At 35.8% G+C, this 22951-nt stretch overlaps 1 protein-coding gene and 1 long non-coding RNA gene across 3 annotated transcripts in view; one reads left to right on the forward strand and one right to left on the reverse strand.

Moving 5' to 3' along the window:
* Positions 1 to 22951, reverse strand: part of LINGO2 (leucine rich repeat and Ig domain containing 2) — a 487296-nt gene that overhangs the window by 170945 nt on the left and 293400 nt on the right. The window lies entirely within an intron of this gene.
* LOC147648319 (uncharacterized) lies at positions 278 to 14588 on the forward strand. The gene is made up of 3 exons (XR_015281137.1): positions 278 to 360; positions 6533 to 6811; positions 8901 to 14588. It is a non-coding gene; the product is annotated as an uncharacterized LOC147648319 (long non-coding RNA).

The following is a 22951-nucleotide window of genomic DNA, read 5'->3' on the forward strand; positions in this document are numbered from 1 at the left end:
TTACTCTGTCATGAATTAAAGGAGGTTTTTCAGAACACTATTGTCCATCTCCATAGTTTTAACAGAAAAGTATTTCAGTTTATTAAAGCTTCTCTTTATTCTCTTCCTCTTCTGAAGCTTAATTCGTTTCTTCACTGTCTCTGGTTATAAAGTCTCTTTACATGTTGATTACTCTCTTTCTCTCTCTGGATAAAAGGATTAATCTGCAAGTCTCATCTGAGTAATGAAAGGGTTAAAATCTTGCCCAGGCTTTGTAGCTGGTTCTGTGATCTCTGCCGGAGCAGCAGCTGGAGCTGTCTGCGATGGAAGATTCCTCATGGCTGCTCTGCAGAGTGTGGTCACTGTCTCAGCCCGCCACAGGTCAAGAGCTTTTTTTCCTTTCTTTACTCGGCAGTCTCTGGTGAATTCAGTCACAGCAAAACCTGCAGCCGAGCCAGGGACCGGCCTGGCCCGGCCAGAGCTCGGGGCAAGCCCCACAGGCCCCATCTCCCGGCCAGGAGCCGCTGGGCCCAGCCCAGCCCCCGCCCGGCCGCATGGCCTGGGCAGGGAACGGGAGGCCTGGAGCTCTGTTACCTTTCACAGCCAGGAAACAAAGAGACAAAGAAATTCCCAGGCTTAGGTCTTAAGGCGACTTTCACAGGTTGATCTCACTTTTCAATAGTCAAAACTGCTGTCAATTCTTAGAAATGGCCAGTTGTTGTCTGGGAGAAAAACTCTCACCAGCCTCCAGCAGTTTTAACTTCTTTAGGTGTTTCTCTTTGTTTTCTTAAATACCAATCTATCACAGAGGGGTAAGGACTATGTTTGTGTGAAGGAGCTGCACTAGGTAGAAGATGCTCACAGTGCCACTGGCAAGGTCTCATTGCTACAATCGGACTTGCACAATGCTCTTTAGTGGAAAGTGTTTCTTATGGCATCTGGTCTTTTCTTATATTTTCAAAATAAAATAAAATCCAAACCAATTTCTAAAACCTTTACCTCATGTAATATTGTGGACAACAAAAGGCCATAATTAATGCATCCTATTTAAAAGCTATAAAGCTTTTTCATAATACTCTTCAGGTAACCTTTTTTTGAGAATGTTTTTACTAGAATAATTTAACAGTAATTAAAAACACATCATTGAATCAGGAATTGCAGGACAACAGATAAACTTCCATAAACTGTAGTATCCCGCATATCCTAAAATGGAGCAAGTAAAAATAGGAAACTCGAAAATAAGTGTTCCAAAAATGCAGTTAAAAAAAGGTTACTTGAAGTGGCAAATTTTTATGATTCCTTACTTATCATTAATATACACATTCTTCTAACTCCTCATACTAGGCCAGTTTAAATTATTAAAAAAAAATCCACAGTACTTTTTTTATCTCCTTTAACATCATCCCAGAATTCAAGTAATCTATTTGGATTACATTCTGGGCACTGTGATGGGAAGAAAAATCTGCTATTTATGTTGCAAACTAAAAGACTGCTATGGCCATATGAATGATCTGAAAGAGATACTGAGGTATCATTTGAGAGATATTCCTTTTACTTACTAATTTACATAATTTAAGAGATCAGTAAAGCCTTGAAGAGCAGCTGTTTCTAGGATATCTTGTCATTCTGTCTCTACAAGCTCTGTCAGAAGTACATCCTGCTCAGCTGAACCAGGGCTTGACACGCAGCAATAATTACTTTAATAGTGTAAGAACTACTAAAATTTAGAATCACTAAATACTTACTTTGTTGTCAGTATGGATCTTCTCACACTATGTTAAAAACCACAACAAATAAATTGAGGGATTAAGGTGCACCTGGCTTGCATGTAAAGCAGGTTAAAGAAAATGCCTTCTTGCAGAGGGTTATGAGAATAACTGTTTCAGCAGTGTGCATCAGCAGGGCAAATATTTCAGTTGTCCCTCCCAAAGTATGCATATAACAATTATACTAACCATAATTCTGTCACTCACAGGTTTTCTGGTAAAAAAAAAAAAACCAAACAGAAAAAAATCTTTAGTCTCTAAAGAGAGTTTAGAAAGAGCTATGTTACAAATCATTTTCACAGCAAAGGATTGAACTACTGGTTAAAAGGATTATCAACATCCTACCTGTGTGTTCCTTTAGACTGGTTTTGAGCAGATATTCTTAGGAATGCCATTAGTAAGGACTAACAGGGAATAATGATGGCATTCAACAATAATTTCTGAGGTTCCAAAGTCTTCTTTTTACTCTAATTTAGAAAAAAACCTAAAGCTATAGAAATGTTCTTACTTTCTTTTTTCAACACAGATCTCAGAACTGAAGTCTGTATTATGTATGAGCTGAAATTTTGCATTGCTGTAATTGCTTATATGTATCAATCAACAAACTGATGGCTGGCTAACAGCCTCAATATAATAAGTTTAAAGCATTCTAACTGTAAATAGTTTTGCTGACTCAGATCAGTCTCTCCACCTCTTATCTCTTCAAATCAACATAAGAGGAACATGAATATGGGTTATTCACACCTCAGCAATTTTAATTCTGTTCCTTTTTGGGTGAACTCAGTACAGTTGGATTCATCCTAATATAGCTGCTGAGAAAATATGAATAACATTCTAATAGCATTTTGCTTCAGAAGATATAAATAAGAATACCTTGACTTCAGGCAGTTTAGATTGGTTGCAAATGCAGCCAGCATGGACTATCCTAGAGTGCAGAAGAGTGCAAAAGAGAAATAAATAATGTATTTCTTGTCCTCATATCTTTTCAATTTCATACACAATTGTACATACATACCGATTTTCCTTTTAAAAAATATTTCAAATATATCAATTGAGAAGGGACAATCAAGGATCAAGTCCAGCTCCTGGCCCTGCACAGCACATCCCCAGGAGTGTCACCCTGTACCTGAGAGTGTTGTCCAAACACCTCTGGAGCTCTGTCAGGCCTGCTGCTGTGACCACTTCCCTGGGGAGCCTGTTCCAGCACCCAGCCATCCTCTGGGGTGAACTGACATCCAACCTAAACCTCCCCTGACACAACTTCAGGCCATCCCCTCAGGTCCTGTCACTGTCACCACAGAGAGAAGATCAGTGCCTGCCCCTTCTCTTCCCCTCACGAGGAAGCTGTAACTGCAGAGAGGTCTCCCCTCAGTCTCCTCCAGGATGAACAGACCAAGTGACCTCAGCCACCCCTCATATGGCTTCCCCTCAAGGCCCTTCACCATCTTAGTTTCTCTCCTTTGGAAACTCTCTAATGACTTTATATCTTTTTTATATTGCAGTGAAGCTGCATATAATATAAGATTTTTTTTTTTTCCTGGGAGGAGAAAAACAATATGAAACTATGTTGGTAGAAAAGGCTGCAGCAGGCAAACTGAGCTGAAATCAGGCACCAAATTAATAGTTTATTTTTACTTACTGTCCTTAATTCATGCCTATTAGAATCCTTTCAGAAAACAAGCTATTTTATATTCGTTTTATTTGGCACAGAATGAAGAACAGAGAATTCTGTTTCTTCTCACATAATTTTGACTAAACATATTTTTTCCTCCTCCATCATAATATTAACAACAAAGGTTGCCTTACCAAGCCCTGAGAGTCTCATTCAGGATAAAGCATTAGGCACTATTACCCATGGGGAGAGGAAATCCCACTTAATTCCCAGATATTCTCTTGAGGGTGACTAGGGGCAGAGGCATTTAAAAAAAATAATGAAGTAGGCAGAGAAGATGTTGTAAATAGACATTGTCCAGTTTATAAAAAGGGGCAGGTTGGATAATCCCCTAGAATATTGATTTTTGGACGAGATCCTCATAAGGTGCAGCCATGCCATTAATTTGAGTCCAGAGCAATTTTAATTTAGATATGTGTACCCTCACTACTCAACTCCGAATGAAGTAAAATATGTGCATATCTCAGAATGAGAATTATAATGCTTATGGATGTTATAATGTAGGATGTTATCTATATGAAAAGTGCTATTTGGAAGCAATTTGACCATTTTGAGTAGTAAGCTGTCTCTACTTTCAGACTACCTTTCAGAGCTTAATATCCCCTGTATTACTAGAAAAAGCTCCTAGAACAAAAAAATAACAATAAAAAAAGCGCTTCTCTAAAAAACCCCAAATCTACCCTATGTCTGTAACATATTGACAATGTGTTTCACTAATCAAACTAAAGTTGTTTGGCTTCTCACACCACAGACCTTGAGAAGAATGACAGTTTAAAATAACCATGACAACTTAAAAACACAGCATCATGTTAAAACTTGCCCACACAGATACACACTGACTTTATAAGATTTGAAATTAAAAAATGAGCATGTGAAAACACTCAATCCTCCTGAACAGACTCTTATTTGGACTTGTAAAATTAATTGCTTGCTTATAAAAAAATGAGTTTTCAACAAATCAACACAACAGTGAGATTGACTGCAAATGGCATCAAAACTACAGCTACAGTTGGAAGCAGCCCAGCAAAGTATCTTTTCTATATTAAGACAGCAAATAATGGACAAAAACACAAGAACATGAAGAAGGGAGACAAGCAAAAATGGTGAATAAAAGACAATCAGTCTTAAAAGTGAAGCAACCATATTGTAAACAACTCAAAATTTCAATTTTAAGCAAATGAGCTCTCAAAGAAGAATGAGGTGATAATGTGCTATAAAGCAATAATTAATAAGTGATAAAGTATTGGAATGGTCTGCCTGGGGAGGTGATGGAGTCACCATCTCTGTATGTGTTTAGAAAAAGACTGGCTGTGGCACTCAGTGCCGTGGTTTAGTTGAGGTGTTAAGGCATGGGTTGGACTCGGTGATCTTGAAGGTCTCTCCCAACCTAGTGATTCTGTGATTCTGTGATTCTGTGATTCTGTAATCAAAGTTCATTGCTATCAGAACCTGAACAGCCATTGTAAATTAGTTTGAAGCATTCATAAAAGGAGTTGTAAAAGACCATATCAGAGAATGAGGGTTTCTATTATTAACTGGCATTATTAGAAAACAATAATAAGTAATTTAAAGATAGCCTCCTAATTAAAATTGGTGAACATGATTATAATTGTTATTATTGAGCATTGTTTCCCTGGAATGCTCATTTCCCTTTTTAAGGGTGATGTTCCTGTATAAATATTTATTTAGAAAGTAACAGAATGTAATGGGATTTCCTGGGAAAGTATATATGTTTTTCAGGAGACAAAGATCAGAAGTATACAAGCACAATTAAGTTCATTAACTTCTTAGAGGAAAATACATACACATATATGTATATGTATATATATATATATATATATATATATATATATATATATATATTAAACAGATTCTCCAACCACAGTACATTCTTCCATCTTGCATGTGGTAACCCTGCAACTATAAAGCCAAAGAAAAGTTTCTAACTCCATATTTATGCTCATGTCCAAGAGCATGTGGCTGTTCCACTACCGCTGGTGCCTAAGGCTGTGTAAGAGGAATCAGTAAGAAAGTGAGCAGGACAGTCTTGGTGTGAAGAACATGCACCCCACCATGGGCCATTCCAGGGAAGGACACAGAGAGGGACCCCACTCCCAGGTGGTGTGTGGGTTCACTGGGCTGCAAGGGAGAGCAGGTGAAGGTGGGACTGCAGTGCCTGTCCTGCAGCAGAGGGTGGAGGACTGAGTGTGTGCAGGGCTCCAGCAGCCAGGGAGGAGTTTCGTGATGCTCAGAGCCCCTAAGGCGAGGTGGTGTGTCTGCAGCTATGGAGGTGTGTGGATCGGAATTGTATTTGCTACAGAAGGGTGCCTGGAAAATTGCAGGTGTTTACTAAGCTCTTGTGTTTAGTATTGTGGGATATATGCCTTTGTTGTTGTTATTGGTACCAAATATATAATTCACTGACTTCAACTTAATACTGTGCTGTTAACACAAACAATTTTGTGTAACAATAATTTGATTTAAGCCACTTCAGCAGAACAATTTTTTCTATAATGTGCTATAATGTGTTTCTTTTATTAGAATGACTTAACTTGAAACAAAAAGCCCACACTGTGAATATACATACTATCTTAACACAACACCTTCAATTCAATGTGAACATATAGTTTGCTCCCCAACCAGACACAACTGCTATGTGATTTCAGAGACAGACACTGTCCTTTGGAAACTGAGTGTAATGGTAATGTTTCACATGATTGAAGATCAAGTACGTATTTCATCAGCAACTGAATGGTGTGCAGATGTTACACTGACAAAAGCCTTTAAAAGAATAATACAGCTAAATAAGCTTTTTGTCATTCTGTTTAGATCCTGTGTACATTTATAGGTGGTATCTATATAATTACTAAAATTTGACTTTCTCATTATACATAAAATGAAGCATGTAGATGAATAATTAAAATGACTAATAGAAAATTAATTTCTTTCATGTCTTTAAATGAAATATTCCATGTAGTTATGGAAAAAAAATTGTTCCTTTTCTACTGTCATTTTTTTGATGGTATATGGCATACATCTAAAACCAAACCAACAATTCTGTTTATCAAGAAAAAAATCTTAGAGTTGTTGTATACTATGTTTAATATTCTTTTAGGTGGATTGACACTGGCTACCATTTGCCTATGATATTACTAATAAGTGAGAAGCACTTAAGTAGAAACGAGGAATAACTACATTCTGATAATCAGGACCAACAACAGGAAGTGGAGAGAAAATTATTTGGGAGCCCTGACTATGAGAAAAGACCTTAACAAAAAGGTGGCATCACCAAAGATAGAAGCAACCCAGTTATAAGTCAGTCTTTTAAAGGATGCAGGAAGAAGGTTTATATCATATATGCAGCAGAAGGCAGTTCTCTGGAAAACAGATGGAGGCAAGTGGATTTTAGAAACTCAATTAAGTGGAAAACAGAAAAGTAGAATATACGTTGGAGAACAATGCTAAGTAGAATAATGCTGTAGGAATAATACAGATGAACATAAAGTGTGCAACCTGTCAATTTCCATTCCTCAGATGTTACAAAAGAAATTGACATTGTTTAATAGAGCAAATCGACTATGCTTTTAGGTTTTTAGATGTTTTTAAATATAAAAATCCATTGGTTTATATCGGAGATAAATCTCATAGTTTTTAGCCAACCATCTTCTCTTAGAGAAAATTGAACTTGTTTCTTAAAACAATTAGAAAGCTAACAGAATTCTCTTAGATAAAAGAGTAAATAGCATTGAGTTATTTAATTTCTTATTAACCCATATTGTTAAATTTTTATTTTAAATGAAGATGCTAGGACATGTCTGAAGTTTACAAACATACAGAGTCTACCTCCTTTGTTAGACACCTTGAAAAGCCACTTATAGTTTGTAATGTATTGTGATTACATAGGATTTATCAACACAAATATATTATATTAAGAATTAAGGCGTGGTTAAGTCAATGTCATCTGTGGTACAGAAGGCTTTTATGATTAGGGATTAGTTTATTTTAATATAATTAGCTCATATAAACTATAGCAGCATAAGTACTTGCTACTAGTACTAGTACTAGTAATAAGTCCACACTAGACTAGTAAATGAGTCTACACTGGGTGGTTCCAGGCGTAACTAGGCTGATGTACACCCCAAGAGCTCTAAGGCACTATTTATTATAAAGGGAGAAAACTGAGTGATCATATTCCAAATTATATTTGGTTTATTTGCCATTATGGATCATGCTGAAGAAAATGAAATTAAGGATGTAGTATTTAATTCCTATTTAAAGGAAAAAAAATCATAATAGAGAGATGCTGTTAATTATATATTTCCTTCAAATGTTTGACACAAATGCTGTAGTGAGATAACTTTACAGATCATCATTATTTATTTTAGTAGTGATCTACCAAGCACATAAAAAGAATTCAAGGTAATCATGTATCTTAAAATTATTTTTGTGCTCTGGAATATTTCAAGGACACTAATTCTGATGAATTAAGAAGTAGAAGGACACTAACAACTCCTCTTTTAAGTAGCAGTTGCTACATCTGGATATTTGGATGTGATCCCTAAGGAAATCAAGAAAAAATGTATAAATATTTATTAAAGAAAAGAGAGTGGGCAGAAAACAGAACTTGTTTTTTTCCCTATTTACCCTATTTAAACTAATTCCCCTGGTAATTGCTGTTGTTTTTTCACTCCTAGAGTCCTCAGCTTTTTCCTTCAAATCCTGTAATTTTTCTTATATCTCTTTCTTATATCACCATGTGTTCATTAGTATTTATGCAACACTGGCTTCTGTCTAATTCATGGAAGACTTAAATATACCACAAGGTGAAATAAAACAGAAGCAAAGAAAATTTCATGCTAAAAAGGCTCCTAAGACACTAGGCAAGTACAAAATTATTATTTAAATGAAATGGGATGGTTCAAAGAAAACATTTTCTTTCTCTTTTAATTTTCTATTTTAATTCTGCTCCTGAATTTGCAACCAAATTCTATGTTTGAAATACCTTGGCTGAATCTTCTCAAAGCTAACACTGCTTAACTGGATCTGTAGAAACCAATAAACAAAGAGGCTGAAACTGCAGCACTGCAATCCTTTTCTTCAACTCTAAGGAGTTTGTATTGTAAGGATAAATTAAAGCCTTATTTTTGAATAAGCAGTTGAGTGTTTCATTCCAATTGACTTTAGTTGCTATAATGTACATTCATAAATGTCCTTAAGCAGGAGTGATTCACTGAACTGAAGCCCAGAAGAAGCACAGTGTTGACATTGCTAATGACTGTAAAAGCAAAAAAAACCTTGTTGTTAGGTAATTTATGATAAACTATTTATAGATCATTAAAGATGGCAAAATAAGCCAAGATTTCTTGAATCTCTAGTTCCCATTTCATATGCAATTACTTTCATCCTCCAAAATAATTGGGAAGAATTTTTATGTTACTGAAAATTAATATGAACATTTTGTTTACACTGTTTTTCTTTTGCAGGAAGCATGTTATGAAATACCACTGTATTCAGCTCCTCAAGGAGAGTTCAGGGATGAAGAAGAAACGTCTTTTATTCAGACTGCATTGTTAGCAGATGGGCCTATTCTCCAAGAATGAGCAGTCCAGTGACTTCCCCTGAAACCCCTAAGTGTGATAGATAAGCAGTGGTCGCCTGTCTATATATAAGGCATGAAGTTAATACAATGCACAGTGAAGAATGTGTGAGCATAAGCTTCACTTCCCACTTCAACACCAACCTTATCTGCAATCTTGCAGAGGTAAGTTAGTATCTTCTCTGAGTTAGTACAAGTAAAGGCATGACATGACTGCTATGAGGAGAAATACCATAAAGATAGGGGAAAACTCAGATATTATGGCAACAAATGTCTGACAACTATCTTAGATGAGAAAACAGTCCAGAAATACTGAATGGAAGAAATGAAACCAGAAATAAGACAAAATGTAGTATGATTATAAAAAAGTCCAAGGTGGTCTAGTATCAAACACACTTCAAGGGCACTACCTAGGTAATTACCTCAGTATCATCCTTTTCTTCTACATGTATTTCAAAAACTCACTCTTGCCCACCACTCTTACACTACTGTTTTTACTCAACACTTTTTTCCAGAAGGACACAAATCCGAATATTGTGACAAGGTATAAAATTTGGAATAGGAGCAGTAGATGACTGTGAAGGAACCAAGGAAAAGGAGGTGAAGGGCCTTCAGCCTGTGGTCAGCAGCACAGTTGGGGAATAAGTGTCTGGTCTGTGCTTTCTCCATCAGGAACACTACAGCTATATTTTGCTTATTTGCTCATGCAAGAATTAAAAGCTGTAAAGAAGAAATTATTTCAAGCAGATTTGCTACCAAATCTGCCACCCACAAAAGCCATTCACTCACCCTCCCCTGCTACAGCTGGGCAGAGGAGAGAAAAATTTAGCAATGGGTTCATGAGTAGAGATGAGGCCTGGGAGAAAACACTTCAAGGGCAAAACAGGCTCAACTTAGAGATGCAAAGAGAGTATATTACTAACAAAATCAGAGAAGAATAATGAGATAAAAATAAGCCCTTAAACCCACCTTTTTGTTTTTCTGCAGCCCTTCCCTCCCTCCCACCAACAGCACAGGGAGACAGGGGGTGGGTGTTTGGTCAGTCTGTCACACACGAAATTTTCTTCTGCTTGGCTCAAGGAGAGGAGCTTCCAGCAGCTCCTCACAGAAGCCACCTCTGTGCCCTCCCCCTTCTACCAAAAACAAGACCATGCAAACCCAACACAATATGTTAGTCTTATTCTAGAAACAGCACACTTGTGTTTTTTTGAAAAGATTATAATCTTTTTCCACTCTCTAGGTAGGGGAATAGTATTTAATACTATTCAGTGTTTATCCCACCCAGTATTTTTCCAGTGTGCCTCTATTCAAAATACAATAACTCTATTTTCCTCTAGAAACAAAATCTCCATGGCCTGACAAAATTACAGAAGGCCCACAGAGATTATGCAGATCAGTACAGAAAAAGAAACTGGTTGACTACTAGTATGTCACACTAGTAATGAAATAGTATTTGACTTTAAAAATCCTCTTATATGATTCTTTAACAAAGAAAAGAAAATGAAAGATCCAATGAATTGGATCCTGAATCCCTTCTTGGACTATGTTGCTCATATTTGAAGTCCTGTTAAACTGCAAAGCAGTATTTATAGCTAAATGCAGGGTTTGAGAAGAACATCAAAACACCTCAGGTAAGTGCTTTCTGTTGGATTAAATTGCCAGGAGGATTCAGTTCTGCATATTTTCTCATTTGTTTTAAATCCTCTAATATTACAGGAAAGTAGTTGACTAGCCTCATTCTACAGATGAGAAGTTTTATTAACTTGGATTAAAGTTATGATATCTGTACACGGCAAATGGAACGGTGATTGCAATAATTCTCTTGGATAGAAGCAGTGGATTGTGGTTATAAATCTTGGCTTTGATTATATCTGCATAATAAAGTGCTAGGGAGCCTAAAGACTTCAGAATATTTGAAATGAGGATACTTTCATGAGGCAAGAAAAAGTAATAAAAAAGCCCAAGCTCATAAACTAGTGGCATTTTCAAGCTAATGACATATACATGCCTGTGTGGCACTTACAACCCAGGTATACTAGATGATCTTAAAGGTCCATTCCAACCCAAGACATTTGGTGATTCAGTGATACTATGATACTAAAGTTTTCAGAAACCTAGAGATTAAGAGAAACACTTTATACATATTTTTTTTATAAACAAACCAATTAAAACAAAAACACCCTAAGTACCTGCCTTCTCTTTCTTTCAAAAGATACAAATAATTGGTTATTATTAAAAATAAATACCTTTTCTCTTCACCCTCAATATGAGGCTTTCCCTTCTTTCTGTCACAAAAGCAGCCTTTACAAATATGGTCCACAGAGCTTCCATTACCATTGGAAGAAGAGGATGGAAAACTTGTCTTACAGAACTGTGTTGTCCCTGGTGATCAGTACCGTAAACAGAATAAATCAGTAAATTTCCTATACTTCCCATCCCTCACAGCAGAGGATTTAAGCTATTATGTTTGCGGAAAGGGAATGTAACACATCATTACATCTGCTTGGTGAGGAAGAAGGATCTTCGCATACATTTTGACCTAACTGTGTGCCTTACATAAAAAGAAAGTAAGTAAAACTGTTTTTAGTCAGGGCTGTAATTCTTCTTGGCAAGCAGTAAAGCACAGGATTATTTTCCAGATTACTTTCATAGTTGTGTGAGGAATGTAGAAGCAGTCCCTGGAGAACTGAATTATTATTACAATAATACTGCAATTACAGGTGATATGCCTGTCTTCATGCTCTGCACATCTGTGTTAATTGCCATCAGATCTGAAGCTGAAGGGATAATCTAGAGTTACCTTCCCAGTATTGCACACAATATTATTATGTGTGGAATTATGGAATGACAACTATTTTAAGTTAATATTTCTCAGTGATATAAAGGCATCATAACTTTGAAGTTCAGGGAAGCCAGCTCTATCTCCATTAACATTAACATGGTTGATAGATGCTTCACTGAAAGATAAAAGGAATATATGACTATTCACTGGAAGCAACTATAAAAAAGAGACGCAACAAACTATAAATTAATTAAAGTACTCCTTTGTTGGGGCTATGAAAACTCTGACTCAAGGCCATGGGAAAAATCCTCCTAGTCATGGAGAGCAAAACATTACCCACAGTGGCCCCTGTTTAGTTTTATGTAAATGTTGCTAGAAAAGACTTTGCTTCCTCTGTTGTCATTGGTTCATGTTTTCCGCATTATCATAAGTATTCCTAACTGTCTTTCCCTATTGTATCCTCACACTCAGACTCTGCCCCCACTTTAGTTTATGTAAACCTCTATAACACCCTGACCCTCACCTTTCTGGGGGCTCTCTATACTGCTGTCTGGATTCTATGCAGGTTTTTTGTTTTGCTCAGTATAAAAAGCTTTTTATTTTCAGGATGTCAAACTGTGCCCATCCTTCTATTATTCACTACATCATCCCTGGCAGGCCTGGTCTCAAAGTCATGGATCCTCTGCCACAGCACCCCTCCATTTCAGGGATTTTCAGTTCAAGAGTAAAGGAGGTATTTCCTGGTTCAATAAAGGTTTAATGAAGGACTTTTCTAGAACACTTTTTTTGTTTTGTTTTGTTTTGTTTTGAAGATAATACTTTTTTATACAATACAGTGAATAGATAAGCAAACATTTTGGTCACTTTTCAGAACATGGTGGGCCAGGTATCTACAAACAGACATTTCAGTCTACAATACAAAATAACGGCTTCTTGGGAAGCATTCTTCATATAGAATCATAAAATTGTTTGGGTTGGAGGAGACACTTGAAGATCATCTAGCTGAACACGCTCTGGGAATCTGTTTCACTAGATCATGTTGATCAATGTTCCGTCCAACATGACCTTGCTACTTGCAATGACATGGCATTCACAATGTCTCTAATTTTCTTTTTATGTTTAACCTAAATTTGCCCTCTTTCAGTTCAAAAGTGTTGCCCCTTGTCCTGTCATTAGAGTCCTTGATAAAAAGCTTTTCTTCTTTTTGGTTGTTTGATTGGTTGGGGTTTTGTTTGGTTTTGGTTTTGTTGGTTTTTTTTTGTTTGTTTGTTTGGTTTAATTTTGTTTTTCATATGTGTCTTTTATATATTGAAAAACTGCAATAAGGTGTCCCTGAAACCTTCTCTTCTCCAGTCTGAATAAACTCAGCCTTCTCATATTTTCTTCATATGAGAAATGTTTCAGAACTCTGACCATTATTGCATCCCTCTTCTGGACCCAGTCTAACCCATTTGTGTCTTTCTTGTACAGGGGCTCCAGAATGGATTCCCGTGGGATCTCTCCAAAGCAGGGTAGAGGCAAACAATCAAACTCCTTGGCTGGCTGGCTGGCCACATTTCTTTTTGGGCAGCCAAGGATATGGTTTGCCTTCTGTGCTGTAAGAACATATTGCTGGCTCTGTTGCGGCTTCAGGAGGCCTAACTATTTTCATTATGCCAATGACACATTTAAAATCCTGGATTTTACCACTTATTTCATGGGCACTCTTTAGCAGTAATTCATGTCAATGGTAATTGCTACATGCCAGCTTCAGTTAGACATATGATAGATAGATAGAGATATGATTCAGTTAGACATATGAGCTACTTGCCTAAGGATGTAGGAAAGATTTCTTCATATTTGTTTTCAGAAAACTAATGAACAACAGAGTAATAAAACATTAATCAGAATCATGCTAAAATGTTACTAAGAATGGGGTAATGTCACTGCATAAGAAAAGGCTATAACCCTTTGTAGATAATTACAAAGTCAGAGAATGGTTTGGATTAGAAGGGACCTTGCAGACCATCAGTTCCAAACCCCTACCATGGGCAGAGACACATTCCACTAGGTCAAGTTGCTCAGAGCCCTTAACCCTCTCTATCATCTAAAGAGTTAAAAGGAGTTCGCAAAACTGTGGAGAAAGATGCATGATTTGTTTCTTCTAAAGTAGGAAACTAGTCAAAATAGACACTTCTCCTTCACCATATCAAATATTTTCTGATTAATAATTTGGATTAATATCCATCTATAAATCAACACTTTATTTTTTTATCAAAGTAGTAGTCAGCAATCTTCTTGTAGTAACTAATAGTAATATAATATAATATAACTTTAATGACTTTAGAAATATATACAGAAATAGAGGGCTGCCAGTGGGAGACAAATTTTCTTCCCATTAGTTACACTTTCAAAACTAAGTAGGGAATATTTGAAACTGTTGATGAAAGAAAGACTATCAAATACTGGAATCATGTTGTTCAAACTATTAAAGGATGAAATACTCAATTCAAAAAGTATCAAAGATCTGCATGCTTATGTTTAGTTTAATAATATTCATCTATATTTTCTTCAACTTCAAATTTCATGAAATTTCAAGGGATAAATCATCATAAAACCTATTACAAGGAGGATGCACCTAGAAGTGCCTGAATGTGCCTTCAGCATCAGCAGTGAACTGCAGAAAAGTGTCACATCTATTGAAAAAAAAAGCAGCAAGATATATGTGATGTTATCTACACCATAAGTCTGTAAGTTCAATTGATTCAAACTGGATTTAAGGGAATGAAAATAAACTGTTTATTCACAGCAACACTTCTTTGTTTAAAATTTGTTTTCCTTATTTGCATTAAGTTTTCAATGTTTTCCTTCCTGAAGGAAAAATTCCATTTAGGTTCCGAATATATGCTTAATTCCAAATTCAGGTATAAATCACAAAGCTCCCTCTGACAGAAATTTAAATAGAATACAGTACACATAAATAAAGTAAGGACTTGCAAGCCTGACCTGATTAACTATACATTAAAAAACTTCAAACAAACAAAATTGAACCAATAAAACTTGAAGTACCAAAGTTTTCAAGTGAAGCAAATTTAAAATGCTGTATGAAATCTTTTACTCTATGCTACACAGTGTGGAAGAAAAAAAATTCTCTGTTAAAGTAACTGAAAAAACTGTTTCCTAGAACAGGAGATTCAAAGGGCTCCCTATATAGAATCAAAAAAAAGAAATAGCAACTAACAGTGTATATATTACAAGAATGAACCTAAATCAGGAAATGTAAACAAGAACAGACTTAACAAAAATGGAATTTGTACTAATGTTTTTTCCAGGAGAAGACAGTTTCCAAATTACATTACAGTGCTTTGAAGTGATACTGACTTCCTTGAAAAGTTCTTTTAGACCATAAATCTCATTCAACATTTTGAAAAACTGTATAGTAATACATATGTTCCTATTTAGCAGGGCTGCGAAGAGTATGTAGCACTTCTGCATACAAAATACTGAATACTTTTAAATTTTTTCAGAACAAGAAGCAAAGAAAGCGAGGAAGTCGAAATCAAGTATGAAGATTTCTAGGATGGCCTGGGAGGATGCCAGTGCTTTTGTTGACTTTTCTTGATCTAGTTCATCTGTCCTGTCCATCACCCTGATGGACACTAATCACAGGAGCACACTGATTTCCAACAGCAAACTTCCACAGTGAATTTCTCAACGATCTGAGAAAGTGCTTTGCAGCAGACCAGTTTTTGAAAGAAGCTGCTTAAGCAAGAATTCCATGATTTGCTTCAAATTCTATAGCTGCAAAGCCCCAAAGAGGACTATTGCAAAGTTTAAATTTAGACTGGAAAAGCACAATAGGGGATGTTCTCCCTCTTTCATTGCATTTAGTAACAGCCTGAAGAATGGCATGTACATTGGCTTTGGAAAGCAGTAAGTTGAAGATGGTAATATTCAAAGGTTATGCACCCATAGAGATTTCATTCCCATTAACTGAGTGTGGCATTGAGTGAGAAAATCCATCATCCACTTCTCCATTAAGGAGCATACAAGGTCTTGCAAGTTGTACATACTAATGAAAAAAAAAAAAAATCTTTGCAGCCTTGGAAATTAGGGTGTGCAGAAAGTGGTAAAAAGCAAACAGATGATTACCATGTGAATAGTGATCAAGGTCCGAGGAAATTACAATGCCATTTATAATTTTTAATTAGGCACTTGGTCACGTTAAGAATTTGGGAAAATATATTGACTTTGCAAGATACTAGGGAATTGCTGATAACATTAGCAGGATCTACAACCACTTTAAAATTACTATTATTGGCACATGTCCTTCCTTCTAAATCCACTCAGAACTTGTGATCTACTACAAAATTTTACTTATGCTGCTTTACACTGGGAATCAGAACTGATTATGAGATTTGAGAAATAATCTCAGTAAAAGGACACTATCACGGCTACAGATACACATTTCTAAGCAAGCTTCATTTAAAATCATCTTGTAGAAGCCAGAGTACTTTCTGATGTAGATCACCATTAATCCTTAAATTTATAGTTATTTAACCTTGCAATGTAATGGAACTGAAATTATTTACAGTTAAAGCTGTGGATCTCTTTTTGTCTCTCATTTAAAACTGAAATTAAATCTTCAGACAGTGATAATGAAATGTTGCAGGAACTTGGAATCAATTTTGTGAAAGGTACTACTTTCTAGAAATAAGGTTTTATAGAGGCCTAGAAGAAGCTGAGCACATAAAAAAATACAGTTAAAGGAGCCATCTGAGCCATCTTCTCCAGTACAATGAATTAGCAATGAATGAAATAGTGAGCTAGAAAAAAGTGATTGCAGAAAGCAAAGGATAGTCCCTGCTGTCAGTCAATCAAATGAAGCACGAGCTAGAATCTTGTTGTAAAGCAGACAAATAGGAATATATATTAGGAAGGAGGATATACAAGTGAAAGAGAAATACAGATGAACTGAAGAAATCAGGGAGAGAAGATGATGGATAAGCAATGTCTTTGGAGAGCGACGCTGAGTGTGTGCAAGATACAAACATGTGGACGTTGGTGATGTGTTAGATTAGAAGGGATGCTAAAAACAGACAAACATCATAAGTAGCAGAAAAAAAAAAAAATCCTGGGTATTATTTCCTTCCCTAGAGAGTGAAAACCAATTGCAGAAGCTAACTGAAAATTTATAACTTGCTATATTACGTATCTAATGTAATACTTTTTTCCATACACCACTATAATTATGCCAAGCAAAAGATGAACAGGGTCGTAATAAGGGAGCTTGGAATATGGGTAATCTGTCTTAAAATGCACCCTGCAGAGTGAGACAACTACACTTAGAGATGTGTTTAAATCTGAACAATGACTGGAGATAATTGTCCAGCTAGCTACACAGACCATACATAAACAGAAAAGCAGGTATTAAATTGCAGTCTGTGAACCCTTTTCAAAACATGACAAGACAAATATTAGCCCATAAAGATACACCCACTGCAATGTTATCTGCTGAAATAGACTAGGGCCATCACCAAAATACTATTGTTCTGAAAACTGGAAAAAAAACACCCAAAAGCTAGTGTATATCACTTTTGTGGGTCTTTCAAATTCTGGAGAGAATTTATAGTGTATAACTTTCTCCAGCTATATTAAAATAAGTACCAATGAACTAAAAGGACAGTCTCAAAAATGAATAATGTCACCTACCTGCCTCAAACACTTGAAGCAGATTAAATAAAGTAGAGCACTGTATTCATATATATCATTATCTGAGAGTATGAGTGGATAATCTATTACTAGGCAAAACCTTCATATAATTGTCTTGAGGCTGCTGTCCCTGCCACTACCTTCACATCTTTTAATACCATGAGTGCAAAATAAATATTGACATTGCCTGTACCATTTCTTTTCTATGCTTTCATGACCTTCTGTATCAAGACTGAATACCTAGATAATTCTTTCTACTTGTGCTAAAACTTTCTTCTGTAAATTTCTTTTCAATGTACCTGAACTGCAATTTGGTTACAGCAAATAATGTGCCTTCTCCACTCAAATGACCATATCTCTTTTCATCTGTGATACGGCACTCACCCCTCATTTTTTATCTGTGTAACTTCCAAGCCATATATCCATGACAAACAGAAGTGCAACACACACAGTAGTCCTACGATGTAAATACGCATACAAGCAAATGCACACACACCCTGACACACATAATATATATTTAGAATAGACTTTAGATACATACATAAATATATCTATATCTAAATCTATTTTGGTCCGGTTTAAACTGGCATAAAATAGCTCCACCATATGTTACAGGAGAGATATGAAGTAAGAATGATTTGAGATAACCAAGCATATTTTACACTTTTTTTTTTATTTCATAAATTCTGTGTAAGATATTACACCCTCCTCCACTGGAAAAAGCTTTCTCACAGTGATTCAGGTTTTAGCACAGGAATCTGGACTTTTGTTTTCAATTCTGCCCCTGCCACTCACACCTGACCTTTGGTACTATATGTCACTTTTTTTGTGGTTCAGTTCACTGATCAGCAAAATGATATAACAATACCTGTGTTGCAGCAAATTGATATTCTCACATAATGAAACACCATAGATGAAAAGCAATATCTAGGAATACCCTGGTTAGCTAGTTGCAAGAGCAAGTGCAATGACAGGATTAAGGCTGGCTAATCATATAAGTATTAACTCTGTTAAAGCTGAAGCAAGAAAATTATGATATAGAAGACTAAGGAAATGCACTTTTGATAGGACATACATCACATACTATATACTTAATTTCTTCTAAGAGAAAACAGAAGACAAAGCAGATTTTCCAGCAGCTTTGTTATGGCTAATGAACATATAGAAAATAACACCAAGACTGAAGATATTTTAATTAATATTGAATTTAAAATTTAAATGCACATTTAAAAGTGCATTTTACCAGATAAAATGCAATTAGAATGTTGCAGTCTGTTTATTTTGTTCTGATTATTAAGTGAATGGTTTGCTCCTGTTGTTATCCCCCTATGATTCTGTAATGGTTTTGCCCTCCTGTCAGTTTTTGTAAACCCCTCCCCTTTTTCCTGAACCTTCCTTGTCCATCACCTTTAGCCTGCCCCTAGTCCCTGTCATTCAATGTAAACCCAACCCTTTGTTCCAGCAGGTTCCCTGCCCTTCATCCCCTACTCGAAGCCCCATTGGCTTTGCTATTGCCACCCCTCCCAAATGTTACCCCTATTGGCTCGTAGCATTGTGAACCCTCCTCCCGACTCCTCCCATACTGTATTCCCATTGGTCCTTGGTTTGTACCCTCCCCTCTTTAAATTGGAGCGCACAGACGTGCTCTGCGCTCAGAGTCGTTGGGTCTCTGTGTGCCTTTCCAGCTGTTGTCCTGTCACCACTCCTTTCTCTCAGTAAATCCCGTTCCTGGAAAGCTGTTTGGACTCTGGGTCTTCTCTATCTCCTCACTGAAGCCCACAACGCCAAGACCTGCAGAGCCTTGAGTGGCAGAGAGGCTCTGAAGGTTCGGTTTGGGGAAAACAGCTCGCAGACCGTTCCGCACTCTTGGCGCTGCCAGCGGCCAGTGAGCAGAGCTAGCCCAGGCGTGAAGGGCCGCGGCGGGCAGCATCGTTAGAAGATACTTTCAGTCATAAATACCCACATATAAATTACACATTATTAAAAGGAAAATAATTTCAGAGTTGAAATCGTGTTTTGGCGTTTCAGTTTTCCAGGTCTTCTCTATTTTTTGTTTGATTTTTTTTTCTTTCTGGAGACAACTTACCAAGATGCTTTTATCTCAAGATTACTCCTTGGAAGCAAAAATACCCACATTTTCTCTGAGAGACTTTATTCATAAGCTTTTGAGTGCTAGAAGTTAATTTTTAATTTTTAGACATCCATTTGAAATAAATATTTAATGCATATAAAATCTACATAGAGTAACAGTGCTTAATTTAGGGAATTTTTCTACTACATTCAAAATTCAGGGCTCAAAAAGTTAGTATAATGTGCTAATTAATACTCTGTTACTGGACAGATGTATTCTGTATAAACAGCTGTTCCCAAATCATAAAAGGATAGATTCATCACTCTGCAATTTTATAATGTTCATTTTCATGTATCTTTAAATAAATGCTACGCTTTAAAATTATTACAATTATTTATAAAAAAATTAATTCCACAGCAAACATCACAGAAAGACATTGTTTCAAACCTTTGAAATAATCAATAATTTATGATTACTTTGTGCTGGACCTTCCAATCATTTATTTTTTTTTTTACTATTTTCTCAATCTGATATCCAGTCTCTGAACTTCTATTACTCTTTTCACCAGATTTTCTACCTACACTTTTTAAAACTAGTCCCAAGACTAGTTTAATTGATCAAGAAATTAAAACTGTCAGGTGACTTCTATTTTTATAACTGATACGATATTTAAATTAACTAATTTGCATTTGGTTACTTGGACTCTTATTGTCCAGGTGAGTTTTCACTAAGCAGGAAAACTGTTTCACATCTGGTCTGTCATTGCAAATACATTTTTATTCATGAAGACTGATATTAGAGGATAGTAGTAGAACGTCCCTTGCCTATTGCCTCCAGCAGCTTTCTTTGAATGACTAATCTCATATATCAACTCTGTCCTGTGTACTTTGAAATGAGCCTGAACATAAGACAGTAGAATATCCTTGGCCGTGCTCTCTTGCCTTGTTATGACACTCCCCTCCACAATTTCTTCAGACTTTGTAGTTTTGGATTTCAGTGACTACTGTGTAAGTCGTAAATCACATTCCCTATTGACTCACTTTACACCTTTATGTGGATACAATGCTCCTTCTGTAGATTTGTTGGAAGCCAGATTTCCTCCCTGTATTCTTCTACAGTAAAAGGAAATATGGTTATATCACTTTGCAAAAGAGGTATAATATAAGCACATGAAATATCACCTTTACACAGATGGGTGGATTCAATATTCTGGTCTATCTACAGAAACACTTCTAGTTCCCAGAAAAGAACATGTTTGCTCAAATGCATATTTCCAATTTATTTCAGAAGCCAGTACAGAATGCAAGTAAACTTGATTGGAAGATAAATAAAAATGATACTGGAAAATCATATTTATTTCAGGACCTTTATGGCAAAATCTTTTTTACTTTGCTACATGTATGCACAAGTTAAAAAAGTATATGTGGTTATCCTTTAATATCCAGAAAAGGAAAATACTCACAATAACCAAGGGACCTGGACTAGGATATTCTTTGCTCAGGTCAACTTCTTAAGTGCAAAGTTTTGTGATTATCAGACTATACTTTCCTGCAAGTTACATTTTTCTTTGACATTGCTTATATCTTTAGCCTTCCTTCCTCCATAAGAAAATGCTTTAATATTTTCTTACTCTGTTAAAAAAAAAAAAAGCGAGATTCTGTATCATAACATCTTTTACAAAGAATACAGATATCTGCATGCTGAAGTTATTCTTAAAGTTAAAAGTAAAATAATCTTACTAGCTTCTAAAATTATTATACAGGACAATTAACAAATTAGTTTATGTCCCAGGAAAATCGCAATAATTCTCACAGGAATTAACACAATCAGAAAATTTCAAAGGACAAGTGATAGCTTTTTTTACTGCCTAGTAGTCCATGGAGATTCAGAACAGATTTTCAACTCAATGAATACAGCTGGTATTATCCTGTACAAATCCAAAAGGTCATGCTATGCAAACCATCAGGTGTGTCTTGCGCTCTAGACAGTGCTGAAAACATAGGATTTAAATTCAGAGTTCCCGAAACGTCTTTGATAAAAGGAAACACAATGGACTTGTGATTAAGAAATGAAAAATTGAAATAAAATAAAATAAAATAAAATAAAATAAAATAAAATAAAATAAAATAAAATAAAATAAAATAAAATAATATTCTGTGGTGTCACGTTGTAGGGGGTTTTCTCTTCTTTAACAATGAGGGATTTTTAATCAGTGTGGCACCTAGATGTCTATAATATACTGCAGATATAGCTGCATCTTGAAGCCATAATATACAACTGACGATAAAATCAACACTGTGTCACCAAGGTTGTAATCTTGATGATCAGTAATGTAATATAAACTGATTTTTCTAGTGGAAAGCCTCATTATCAAAGAGTTTACCTTGACAGTGCTGAATAAATTCTGTCATAAAATTATATAGTCATGCTTAAACCAAAATAATCTCAGGAATAATTCAACATGACAAGATATAGATTACAACTGACAAAGATAAATCTGTTATTTGATGTTCTACATAACATTATTGAAATATAATGGCATTCTGTCTTTTCCAGTCTTTAAAGAAACAAGAAGTTTGAAAAAATTTATACAATTATAATGGTTGATAGAAAAGTAGTAGTTTCCCAGTAATGCAGGAGATAGAGTCCTGTATCATACAGTAAGCCATTCTGATCTTGATAGTTTTCAGTTTCTACGACTCTACTCATGAATCTCTCATATAAGAAGTAAGATAAATAAATATTTAAATATGGAAAGAGGAAGGAAAGGCCAAGGCCACAGCCAAGGGCAAAGGCAAGGCAAGGCAAGGCAAGTTTCAACCTGGAAGGTGTAAATGTCCCAAGCGATTTTCAAGGGAGCTTTCCTTCTCCAATTGTACTGCTGATGTAATGTTCCTACTGTTAAGAGAACTTGCTGAGCATACAGTTATCCACTGCAGACATGTTCAGTTTGAGAATTAGAACTTTCCCAGATGTGCTGCATCCTCAGTACATTTCTTATATTGTTCTTGTGTTTTCTTTTTAAACTGTACTGTGACACCTGTTGTTTCTAAGACATTCAGAAGATTATTGATTGTAAAACAGAGATGGATATGTAGCCTAGTAATAATGAAGGAAAAAAAAAATACCAAGGCTTTAAAAATGATGAAGAAACTTCATCAATATTTATAATTTACACTAATTCCACAGCATGTATAGGTTGATATTTGAAACTGTTCTAATAGAAAACAATGGTGAAAGTATTGTTATAAAGCTAGAGTTGCAGTCTACACTTTACCATACATAACCATTCTAATTTGGCACTGATATATTGACTGTAAAGATCTATAAATGTTAGACCATTTGCAACACAGTTTGGAAATATCAACTGGATAACACGACCAAAGTTTACATG

The sequence above is a fragment of the Cyanistes caeruleus genome, chromosome Z (assembly GCF_971803275.1).
Source record: "Cyanistes caeruleus chromosome Z, bCyaCae1.hap1.1, whole genome shotgun sequence".
NCBI lineage: Eukaryota > Metazoa > Chordata > Aves > Passeriformes > Paridae > Cyanistes > Cyanistes caeruleus.